Source organism: Trachemys scripta, chromosome 19 (assembly GCF_013100865.1).
Source record: "Trachemys scripta elegans isolate TJP31775 chromosome 19, CAS_Tse_1.0, whole genome shotgun sequence".
Lineage (NCBI taxonomy): Eukaryota > Metazoa > Chordata > Testudines > Emydidae > Trachemys > Trachemys scripta.
The window spans coordinates 12,578,861-12,590,688 of NC_048316.1; the positions used below are offsets into that span (position 1 = coordinate 12,578,861).

Below are 11,828 nucleotides of genomic sequence, written 5' to 3' on the forward strand. Positions count from 1 at the left end.
GTGGCCGGTGGATGCCGAGCACCCACTATTTTTTTTCTGTGGGTGCTTCAGCTCCGGAGCCACCCACAGAGTCAGTGCCTCTGCCTTTGTAGTGGGAGGAGATTCTTACTAACATTCATTTTCATGTTAACCCCCTTTGGTTTGCTTTCTCTCTGAATTGGTTTAGGGAGCAGTCTGAGGTTTCTACTTTAAGGGGGTGTGTGCTACTTTTCTGAAGCCTGAGACAGCTGGGTTGTGTATTTACACTGTGAATGACCAGATGATTTTTCTTTTTACGTTACTTGTATAGCAATGGCACGCATTATAATAAAAGTATGTAATTTGTTTTTCCAACAGTAGCCTAACTGATGCCTAGATTATTTTAGAGTGTGGGTCTATTCTGAAGAGTGACTCCGTGAGAATGATTTTGTCTCTTGGTGTTGCTGGATCAAATGTGTTCAGTTTACATGTATTTTTTTTCCTAATGGCCACCTCTGCAAATTCAGCCTGGACTTTCTGTCCCATCACTGTTTGCAAAGATCTGCTGTTGGAACTGAATTGATGTCGATGATACACGAGCCAGAAGAGTCCAGTCGGCTCTCCAGGGTCAAGAGGGATAAAAAAAACAAATGATTGAAACCTTATATTTTTGTAAGAAGAGCTGACGCTGAATTTGCACAGAGGGGGACTGATCTTCTGGTAAGAAGCTTTTGTTTTTACTCTCTGATCACGACCACACTCCCGTTTTCGATCACCAGTGAATAGCTCAGGCCATCTTCTTTTGTGGCTGGTAGCTAAGGGAAATGAGTGTCCCCTTCTTATGTGGTGTCTCACAGTGACTCCACTGAGGTCAGAAAGGGTGAGTATGGAGAGGCCTGGATGCTGATCACATATGAGATTCCAGTGCTTACACAAATCCTGGCTGTCTTTAGTCAAACATCAGTGACATTCATGGTGACGGAGAGATGATTACTAAAATGTCTGGTCATGCTTGCTGAGAACTAGGTTTGAAAGTTTTGTAGTAATTGGATTTCAGGCCAAATTTTCCTGAAATTTCCCGTGCTTTCCTATGTGGTGTAACAACTTGGCTAAGCAAACACATGACACAGGCAACGTTAAGATGATCCATTGTTTGAGGAACTCTTGGTTCTTCTTTTAAGCCAGAACATTCGTTGCTATAAGCAGGCTTTGTAGGATGAATATTGTCCAATGATAGCTACAGCTGATGTTGATTTTAGACTCCTGTGAGGAGAGGTAAGTTTCAAAGAGCAGAGATACCTAGGAATTCTTCTGTGGTGGGGTGGGGTTTGAGGAAGAAGGTGAGGTTTCAGCTCAAAGAATCATGGAAGATCTGCAAGTGGACACGCTGCCCGTTGAGAGGCCCTGTGCTTCCACCTAGATTTCGGCTCCCATGCCTTCTGTCTTTCCTAGGCAGATACATACTGCCAAGGAGATCCCTGCCCATGACTACTCCTGGAACCAAACTTAAAGGCTGCTGGGGTCGACACAGCACGGTGGAGCAAAGCAATAGAAGTCAATACAGCCGCAAGCTGAGGAACGCATGGGGCATGGAGTAGGGGTTTTGCCCACTGTGAACTAGAAAAATATTGCATGTATTTTGGGGAATTGGAAGATGTTACTACACCCACCCATCTGTTCCATCGCTTGCCTGAGTGGCCAGGGCGAAATCCAGCATGGGCTTCCTCTGCGTTTAGCTTCCTTTTTATCCTCGTGGGATACATTGGCTTAGCGTGTGAGAGTACGGCTACTGTGGCTGGCCCAGAAAATGTAATAGCCAGCTAAGGGAGTTCTCCTTTAGTACAATTGATAGGACTCCTTTAGGCCTGTTGCTTCGGTGATGAAGGTCTAGGGTACCACCCTGGGTTGTCTGTATGTACGTGGCCACAGTTTATTCCCCATAGCATGGGAAACCCAGCTATGCTTAAATGGGTGAGCAGGGTGGGGTGAATGATGCTTTTTTCATTGGAGTCAGTACAGAGCAGATGTTCCGCAGTTTACGGGCTAAACTCCATTCTGTTCCTCAGAGGTAGCGGTAGACGCTGCCAGCGGGTTTACTCTGTCTGCTTTTACCTGCTGTCTGCCTCCGGGATTATTGTAAGATATTTTGAGAGTTGGTTCATCATTAAGCTTTCCCGTTAGCAAGACGATCCTCGTTGTAGCACCAAGAATGAGTGTGCGGCACTGGGCTACTTATGTTATGTAGTAATCAGCTTGTCGGGAAATGACTGTCCCAACCACACACAGCCCCTTTGATATATTTCACCCAGCCCCACCAACCCCCAGCTCCAGCCAGGGCTTGCTTTTGGAATGATTTACCAACTTTGATTTAGGGGGCAGCTTTCATCTCCTGAGACGTTGCTGCAGCCTCGCGGCCAGAACGCCAATCTTCGCTTTTGAATTGTACAACATCTGAAAGCGGGGGAGAAACCCCATGACTGAAACCCTCCTTTCAACTCGTTTCCTGGCTAAGGGTGGATGCTGCTTTACTTCATCAGAAGGCTTAGGAGCCCGATTCGCCACTCATCCTGGTGTAATCCATTTATTTCAGTAGCTACTTCTGATTTACACCAGTGTGAGGGAGAAGAATCCACTCCTAGAGTTTTCTGAGTCCAGATTCTCTTAGCCTGTCTGACGAAAGGTAACTTTCTCAAAGACCTGATTGGATCAGCCAGAGACCCAGAAGCAGAAGAAACATACGGCCATGAAATACAATCTCATTTATCTATTTCATATAACAATCTTTTGCATGTCTATACCTCCTTCCAGCTGAGGAACTGGAAGTGTCATCACACCCCTGTCAGTATTACTATCCTCAGTTTCTAGAGGCTCTGTTCCTCTATATTCCCCCATGATCTCTCCATGACCTTGATTGGCTTCATTTCCCCTCACTGAACTGCATGAACCCACACTACCACAAGCCTTCCACCGTGTGACCCTACTGTATCTATCCTGTCCCCTTTGAATGGGTAAGCCAGCAGGCTTGCATCTTTGTGTGGAGTTCAGGAAGCTAATGTGTGGGAGGGGAGTTCACACTGGTTCCAGGGAGTGGGCTGAGTAATCTAAGCTCTCAGGAGGAGGGAGCAAATAGATCTGCGCTCCAACAGCATGTCTAGAGGCCTTGAGATGACAGCAGTGCCTGGACTCCGTTTAGATTCTGGGTGGGTTTAAAACGGGGATTTAAGGGTTGGATCCCCTCACAGCAGTCTGGTGAAACAGACCGGTGGCACCATATGGGATCAGCTTTGTTGCGTGTGAAGCTTTTTTAAACGGCTTTGGCAAGAACCTAGCACTGCTGCTCTTAAGCGGAGAGGCAAGAACACAGCAGTTGGTTTGTTTCAGGTAAAGTAGATAAAACCAATCATGAATTAGGACCCGTTCAAGAAAGAGCAGCTGTTAAGATCACAGGGAGGGCTGCCTGCTGCTGAGGAACTCCTGGTCAGAGGGGAGAAGTAACTTGCCCCAGGTTACACAGCAAATGTGTGTAAGCGTTAGGAAGAGCCCTCCGAACTTTTGACGCCCAGTCCTGGATTTTAGCCACGAGACGGTCCTTCCCCAAACTAGAGCTGTATTTTCGATTCTGAATGGAAACAGCATTGGAACTCTTGGTGCTTTCTCAGTTTCCCTGTTTTACTTCCCAGACCTGTAAGCAGCTGGAGCCTGCTTCATTTGCAACAAATAACAACACTGGCTTAGCGCTTCGGGTAGCTGCCCAAACAATAACTAATGGACAGTGCCAGGGTAGTTCTGTGCCTGTGCACAGGGTGTTTCATCCTGAAACCCCAGCTAGGGATAGTCTGAAACCACCTATTAATTAGGGTGACCAGATGGCAACTGTGAAAAAACGGGACAGGGAGTGGGTGGGGGAGGGTAATAGGTGCCTGTATAAGAAAAAGTCCCCCAAAATGGGACTGTGCCTTTAAAAACGGGACATCTGGTCACCCTACTATTAATTGACAGGTGAGTTTTAACGGTTAAATACTTGCTGGTGTCAATTAGGATGGCCCCTGCTGATTTCAGTGAAGCAGTATGAATTTACTCCAGCAGAATATCTGGCCCTAGATTTTTGTTAAATTACATGGACAATAAACGGGGGCTCTGCCGCAGACCCGTTCACCTCTCACCCCGGCCCTGGGCAGAATCTCTCTTTCATGCTGTCAGTTTTCCCAGACCTTGATTACACAGGAGATGTTAAGTAATGTCTTTGAGGTCCTGTGTTTGCCTACCAGCTTGATTCTGGTTCCTCATGAAAGAACAACATCCTCTAAAGCAGTGTTTCCCAAACTTGGGACGCGGCTTGTGTAGGGAAAGCCCCGGGTGGGCCGGGCCAGTTTGTTTACCTGCCCCATCCACAGGTCCGGTTGATCGCGGCTGCTGTTCGCCGCTCCAGGCCAATGGGAGCTGCTGGAAGATGGATTTCAGTTTTATTTAACAAGCTAGAGCTATACATATATTACATGCAAAAAAACAGTGTTAAAAGAACATGATTGAAGTTGCAAAGTCAAGCACTCAGAAGTTAGGCGATGTGGAGGGATGGCACAGGGGTGCAGTGCAATCACACATTTGAGCGGCAAGGGGATGGAGCATGCTCAGTGAGGATGGAATCTTCAGCGATTTCTCTACTGAGTACGGGCAGCCTGCAATTTTTCGAAGGTTCGTAACTTAATTTGGACAGATTTTCACAGGGACTATAAAAGACACGTCACTGACACAAGGACCAACCTGCTGTCAAATTTCACATACAGTTCAAAAATTGAACACTGGCCAAACAGTGTATTGTTTATCTTCTCCTCATTCTCAGAAACAGCTGGACTGTTTTGGGGCTGAAATGTCCCACAAAAAATCACTCTAAGGCAGCCAACATAGAAAATTTCAGCCCAAACAGTTAAAGTTTGGCAAGGTTATCAGCACCTGAAAACAAGATTGGGGAAGCATTGGGAAGCCTTAATAATAGGTACGCTACCAACTTGGTGTATGATAACCATATAGGGACTGAAATCAGGTCCTGTGGACAAAGCACATTTGATGGACCATATTAGTTCTGAACTGGTCTTCATGAATCAGCAGTAGAATTTCTCTGACTCAGAGATGCAAACCAGATTATATTCCTGTACTGGGCGTATATCTAGAACAGGCTTTCGCTTTCCCTAATGGGAAGGGACCTGCTGATCTGTTATACCAAGAATATCTATCTAGGTACTTATATGGCACCCATCACCATGGTATCTGAGCACCTTAGAGTTGCTGATGTATTTGTCTTCATAACAGTCTTGTAGGGTTGGGAGGTATTATCCCCATTTTTATATATGGGGGAACCAAGTCAGCTTAAATTATTTGCTCCAGGTCAGCCAGGAAGGTTGCTGAGGCAGGGAACTGAACCTGTGTACCTCAAGTTCTAGGTTAGATCCAGAATCAGATTATTCCTTGAGCAGGATAGACCCTAGGAGCAGGTTCTCTCTGACTTAACTGAAAGAGCTTGAACAGGCTCTGAATGGATGGCCCTGACTCTAGCTCCAGATGGATCCAGGCACAGGCACCGACTCCATGGGTGCTCCGGGGTTGAAGCAGCCATGGAAAAAAAAAAAGTGGGTGCTCCGCACCCACCGATCAGCTGTTCGGCAGTGGGCCTGAAGCGTTCAGGGGAGTGAGCAGAGCAGGGGTGGGAAGAGGCAGGGTCTGGGGAGAGGGTAAAGTGGGGGCAGGAAGAGGTGGAACGAGGGTGGGGCCTTGGGGGGGGAAGGGGTGGGGTGGAGTGGGGGTGGAGCACCCACCCAAAAAAATGAAAATCCGCACTGGTGGATCCGGGAGTAGCTTCCTGGAAATGGATATCACGGTCTCCTCAAATGCTAGTGAACCTCCTAGGCCACCTCATATTAAAATGTCGTGCACTTAGAAACTTGCCAGCCAAAGGGAAGTGTATCCTTTATTTCCTGCTTCACAAGGACTTTCTTGTCATCAGTGGCTTTCCAGTGGTCTCCCTGTGCTTTGTGGTCAGGACAGCGTCGCAGCCTCACTGATACGCGTGCATGCCATAGGACTTCAGAGCAGCGTGAGATTGAGGAGGACCTAAGTCAGCCTTGCCGCGGTAGGGCTCATTTCCACTGACATCATAAAAAATAAAACCAAATAATTGTTTCAGTTTTAAATAAGATGGAAACAGGTGAGGGGATTGTACCAGAAATAAGGAGCTGCAGAGGAGAAGGTCCTGTACAGGCCGGGGATTGCGTGTGGGGCCGTAGGCGAGGCCAGTGCTGGAGGAGTGGCAAGGGAAGCTACAACTGCAGCGTAGGCTGAAGCCTTCATGTGATAGCTTCACACTCTCCCCCCTCCCCCCCTCAACTTTTTCCCAGCTGTTTGATTATCATGGTTGATTGGCTCACAGCATTGACTGTGATGCTGACTCATCCTTTCCTCCCTGAACCCTGCCAGTGGCAGCAAGGGTATAAATCAGAAGGGATGGCACGGTAGGATCATAGCATGCAAAGAATAAAGTGGCATCAGAAACGGTCCTAGTAGAGAACACAACATGTAAATCGATTGCTCTTTTCCAGAGGCGCTGTCTGGTCAGGAGGAGCATGAGGGTTACCGAAAGCATCAGATATGCTATGATCTTTCTTCTGAGGTTGCCTATCTCTGTCAACCTCTCAGGATAGTAATTCTGCAACATGGTGGTGGTGTCTTTCATGGAAGGCCCAACAGCCTCTTTCCTGACAGCACCCTGAGTTGTCTGTCAGCTTTCTCATTTTTCAGTTTGACTCAGGAAGTGTTTTTGGTTTTGATGTTACTGTGCTCAGAAAGAAAGAAAAAATGTATCACATAGCTTCTCCTTTCTTAATATTAGGGTAATTTCATCTCTACATATAAGCTAAGATTATTAGTTGACAGGCCAAAAATAGGATCAGAGGACTTCCCTTCTAAGTCACCTCTATGTAAATGACAACATTTTGTAACAGCCGTTTATTTTTAAATTAGGCCCCCGCTATTGCGATTCAGATTGAACAGTCTGACATATTTTTTACGCCGGCTTTTATTTTCATTGATATCAAAATAATGAATGAATCAATACAATAAAAGGCAAATAAAATATACATAGCATCACGCTTAATATCGGCCACTAAAACAACGGGCCAAAATTTCTGCTGACATCGGTGGACTTACATCTGCAGAAATGTTGGCCCTCTAATGATCTCAACCACTCATACATGCAAAGCAACCTTGCTGCTTTCCGATGGCCAAATAGCAACGGTCTCATCGAGGGTCAGCCTTTGAGGTCAGTAGCAAGCTTGGGGGGGAAGAGACTTTGATGACAATTTGGGTACACTCGATGGGTCTATGTGCCTTATATATAAATCAAGCCCCCTTTTTATGTGCCTAAATCAAACCCCCTTTTTACATTAAAGTTAAAACCAAGCATGAAGATTCCTTTTCCTTGGTGTTAACTAGGTTCTCCACTGACCATCCCCATTCCAAAAAATATTCCTAGGACTAAATTAAGCTGGGATATCATAACGCTCAGTGAATGTGTGCCATAATTTTGTGTAACCTGTGACTGCAGCCAGGCCTCTCCGGTCAGGGCTGGCTCTGTAACCACCCCCCCAGATCTGTATATTTTTGCGGACTAGGTCTAGAACCTGATCCCAGCCCACTGAAGTCAATGAGAGACTTTCAATTGACTTCAGTTGGCCTTGGATCAGATCTATAGTGAGTGGAGAACAGAAGGATGGGGGTCATCAGAAGAAGGAATGGTGAGTTGGGGAATTTATGTGGTGGCAGAAGGAAAAGTTCAGTACTTTCATAAAGAAAACGTCATACCGAAGAAAATCTCTACAAACAAAATGGAAATACACTCTTTTGAATTAAATTCTAGCTAAACGCTCACTTGCATAAAACACTTTATAGCTGAAGCTAAATCAAAACCACTGGATCAGTGTTCAGATCAACGTTGCTAAATCTTTCCCCATAATGGACCAAATCTGAACTGCGTCAGAAAGCTTGGATGTTAAGACAGAGGCAGTGCCTTCTAGTAGGTGGAGTTCAAATGCAAGTTTTTCATTTCGATCCATGTCTACCTTGTTCAATGTTGCCAACTTTCATTATTTTATCACAATATTTGGTGTTTTTCTTAAAGTCCCAGTTCCTGGAATCGTGTGATGATGTGAGAGACTCAGCTTACATTTAGGAGAAAAGTAAGTCATGGCTGCAGAGGAAAAGTTGAAAATGTGCACCCTGAAGGCTCAGAAACCAGAAAGCAAATAATAGTTTAAAATCCCATGATCTTAAAGCCAATCTTCTGGGGCCTGAATCATGGGTTTTGGGCACCTAGATATGGCTTGCTTGTAACTTACAGGAGAACTTGGTAGCAGATGAAATGGAATCTTGGAGAAAAAAGTAACCTCATGATAGGAGTGACCAACAGATAAATCCTATGAAGGGCCAAATTCTTCCCTAATTAACACCAATGTACATGTGGAGTAACTCCACTGCCTTCACAGGAATTATTCTAGGGTGGCTAAGAGCAGAATTTGGTCTAATATGGAGAGAAAACAAATGGAGAAATGCCCAAAAGGTAATTTTCAAAATTATACTTTGTAATAGTAATAATGATCTTGGTATTGCGTGGGATAAATGACCAGTTGGAGTAAATGGCCCAAGATGAATCCGCTTCCTATAGCTGGCCACTAATTCCCCCCAAAAACACTGCACTTCAATTATTACTTTTCAATAGCACAGCTGGTTGAGACAGAAGTCCCTTCCCCACTCAAATGAGAAAATCTGGTCTGTTTTTCTACTTTCTTTTTCTTTAGATTGCAGATACTGAGTGTGGAACTTTATATACTATTAGAGATGTTGATATTTCCCCCCCTGTTGTTTATTATAGAACAACTCCTCACTATGAGGATGTCTGCTATAGTGGAACTGCAAGTGTTGAAATAATTTGGGACTTTCCCTCTGTTCAAAGACTTGTTGTATCCAAGTCCACAACAAGAAATTCTTAATATTCTCCTAGGACTTCCTGTTTTAATTCTTAGAGATTAAATGTATGGGAGAGAAACAAATGGGAACATTTATTACATAAGAACGGCCATACTGGGTCAGAGCGATGGTCCATCTAGCCCAGTATTCTGTCTCCAACAATGGCTAGTACCAATGCTTCAGCGGGAGTGTACAGAACAGGACAATTTGGGGAGATGCACCTGTGTGTTACCCTCCTGCCTTCTGGCAGTCAGAGGTTTGGGTCATGTCTTGGTTAATAGCCATTGATGGACCTATCCTCCATAAACTTACCTAGTTTTTTTTTTTTAAACCCCATTTATACTTTTAGCTATCACAACATTTCATGGCAGTGAGTTTCACAACTTAATTGTGCATTTTGTGACAAGGTATTTCCTCTTGTTCGTATTAAACTTGCTGCTGATTAATTTTATGAGGTGATGACCCCTGATTTTTGTATTGTGCAAATTAATTCTCAAGAACATTGCTACATCTCCAAGACTGCAGCAGTCCGCTTTCTTTTCNATGGGTTACTCTTTTAAGATTCAGTCCTGCAACGTGCTGAGCAATATGGCCTGATTCAGTAAAGTACTTGTTTAACTATAGGCTCGTGAGCAGTCTCATTTAAAGTAGTGGGAGTCTCTGTTGTCTTCAGCAGGCATTGAATAATGCCCTTAGTGTGTGTTTGTGGGACAATGGAGGAAATATCCTTTCAATACGAAGCCATGCTAAAGTAGGGTTTCAACCATTATCAGATATTAACTTTTTGTTTCACTTGTTTCCTTGAGGACACATTCTTGTGTCTAAAACATGTGCCTTATGTGGCATCTATTGGCTCATGACCATTATCAAATCAAGTGCTATTAAGGAACATTTGATCCTACTGAAAATGTTTTGAAGCAAAAAAAACATACACTTTCACCCACTTTTTAAATTGTATCACATTGTGTGGTGGCCTCCCTTACAAATAAAATTTACCCTGCGTTTTCCATAGCTATCCTTTGTCCTTGAAATGTAGGTGGTTCCACTGGTACACTCATTGATGAACATCTCTATTACACACTCAATGGTCTACAACTCATGTGATAAGGGTATATGCCTCTGGTACACACTTAGTGGTTGCACTGGGTGAGTTCCTGTTGTCTGGGACTTGCAATATTTACTAATTTTTTCTAATGTGCCAGCTGCTGGAGTCCTAGAATCATAGAACTGGAAGGGACCATGAGAGGTCATCTAGTCCAGGCTCCTGCACTCAAGGCAGGACTAAGTATTATCTAGACCAAGACAGGTGTTTGTCCCACCTACTCTTAAAAATCTCCAGTGATGGAGCTTCCACAACCTCCCTAGGCAATTTATTCCAGTGCTTAACCACCCTGACAGGAAGTTTTTCCTAAATGTCCAGCCTAAACCACCCTTGCTGCAATTTAAGCCCATTGCTTCTTGTCCTATCCTCAGAGGTTAAGAACAGTTTTTCTCCTTGTAACAACCTTTTATGTACTTGAAAACTGTTATCGTGTTCCTTCTGTCTTCTCTTCTCCACACTAAACAAACCCAATTTTTTCAATCTTCCCTCATAGGTCATGTTTTCTAGACCTTTAATCATTTTTGTTGGTGTTCTTTGGACTTTCTCCAATTTGTCCACACCTTTCCCGAAATGTGGTGCCCAGAACTGGACACAGTACTCCAGTTGAGGCGTAATCAGCATGGAGTAGAGCGGAAGAATTACTTCTTGTGTCTTGCTTACAATACGCCTGCTAATACAGCCCAGAATGATGTTTGCTTTTTTTGCAACAGTGTCACACTGTTGACTCATATTTAGCTTGTGATTCAGTATGACCCCCCCCAGATCCCTTCCTAGGCAGTACTCCTTCCTAGGCAGTCATTTCCCATTTTCATGTGATTAACAACAGAATCTTGAGCTTTCATTGACAAATAAGAGTATTGTTACCCTTATGGTTGGGAGACAAGCTTGAAAATGGGAAACGGAAGGGCTCAAAAACCAAAGAGAAATAAATCAACAACCCCACGCTATTACATTTTAAAATCTTATTATATTTAAGCCAGTCTGATGATGATGGGGTTGGGGGGAGGGTATGTTGACTCTATGATGTCTGAATGCTTGGTGGTGACAGTGGCAGTGTAGTGGGTGCATACTTGTGGGCTGCACACACCGCTGGCTGCAATGCATGGTGCTGGGTGACCAAATGTCCCGATTTTGGGGTCTTTTTCTTATATAGGCTCCTGTTACCCCTCACCCCCTGTCCAGATTTTTCACATTTGCTGTCTGGTCCCCCTACATGGTGGTTTATGGCCAGCGTGAGGCACAAGGCACCTGGGTGGGCCAGGAGGTGGCCAAGCCCCACCACTCTCTCTAACCCCTAGGCCCCAGGGCTCATTGGAAAGCCGCCCGGCTCAGAAGGGCTGCAGCGGGGCAGGTGTTTCCTTCCAGGGGCCTAGCTGGGCTCAGAGTGCTGCCAGGCCCGGTGGGGGCGGGGACGACGAGCGATTGCTCGGCACTCTACAGGCAGGCGGCCCCATCCGTTAGCTCCGGCTCGATTGGCGCAGGCTCCGGCTCCCTGGCTCGCAGGCCCTGCTCCAAGAGCGCCATTGAGGGGACAGGGAGCGAGGCAGGTACCGGCGGGGGGCGGGGGGGAGGCGCCGCTAACGGCTTCGGGGAGCGGGCCGCTGCCTGGGCTCCTGTCCCTGTGAGTGACCCCCCCCCCCCAGGCGCCTGGTCTTCAGAGAATGACCCCCCCACCCCGGGTCTGCGCCCTGAGTGACCCCCCCACCCCGGCCCCCCTTAGCTCCCAGGGGCCTGGCCCGTAGAGAGTGCCCCCCCC

At 45.7% G+C, this 11,828-nt stretch overlaps 1 protein-coding gene across 6 annotated transcripts in view; it reads left to right on the forward strand.

The window, feature by feature from the left end:
* The first annotated feature begins 11,542 nt into the window (after positions 1–11,542).
* Positions 11,543–11,828, forward strand: part of VPS13D (vacuolar protein sorting 13 homolog D) — a 195,243-nt gene continuing 194,957 nt past the window's right edge. For 4 of the 6 annotated variants that reach the window (XM_034753528.1, XM_034753531.1, XM_034753534.1 and 1 more), the window contains exon 1: positions 11,543–11,615. The gene's annotated coding sequence lies outside the window, so the exon portion shown is untranslated. Of the gene's footprint in view, positions 11,620–11,664; positions 11,694–11,828 lie in introns of those variants that run through there. The other 2 variants (XM_034753529.1, XM_034753530.1) reach the window with 2 other exon arrangements.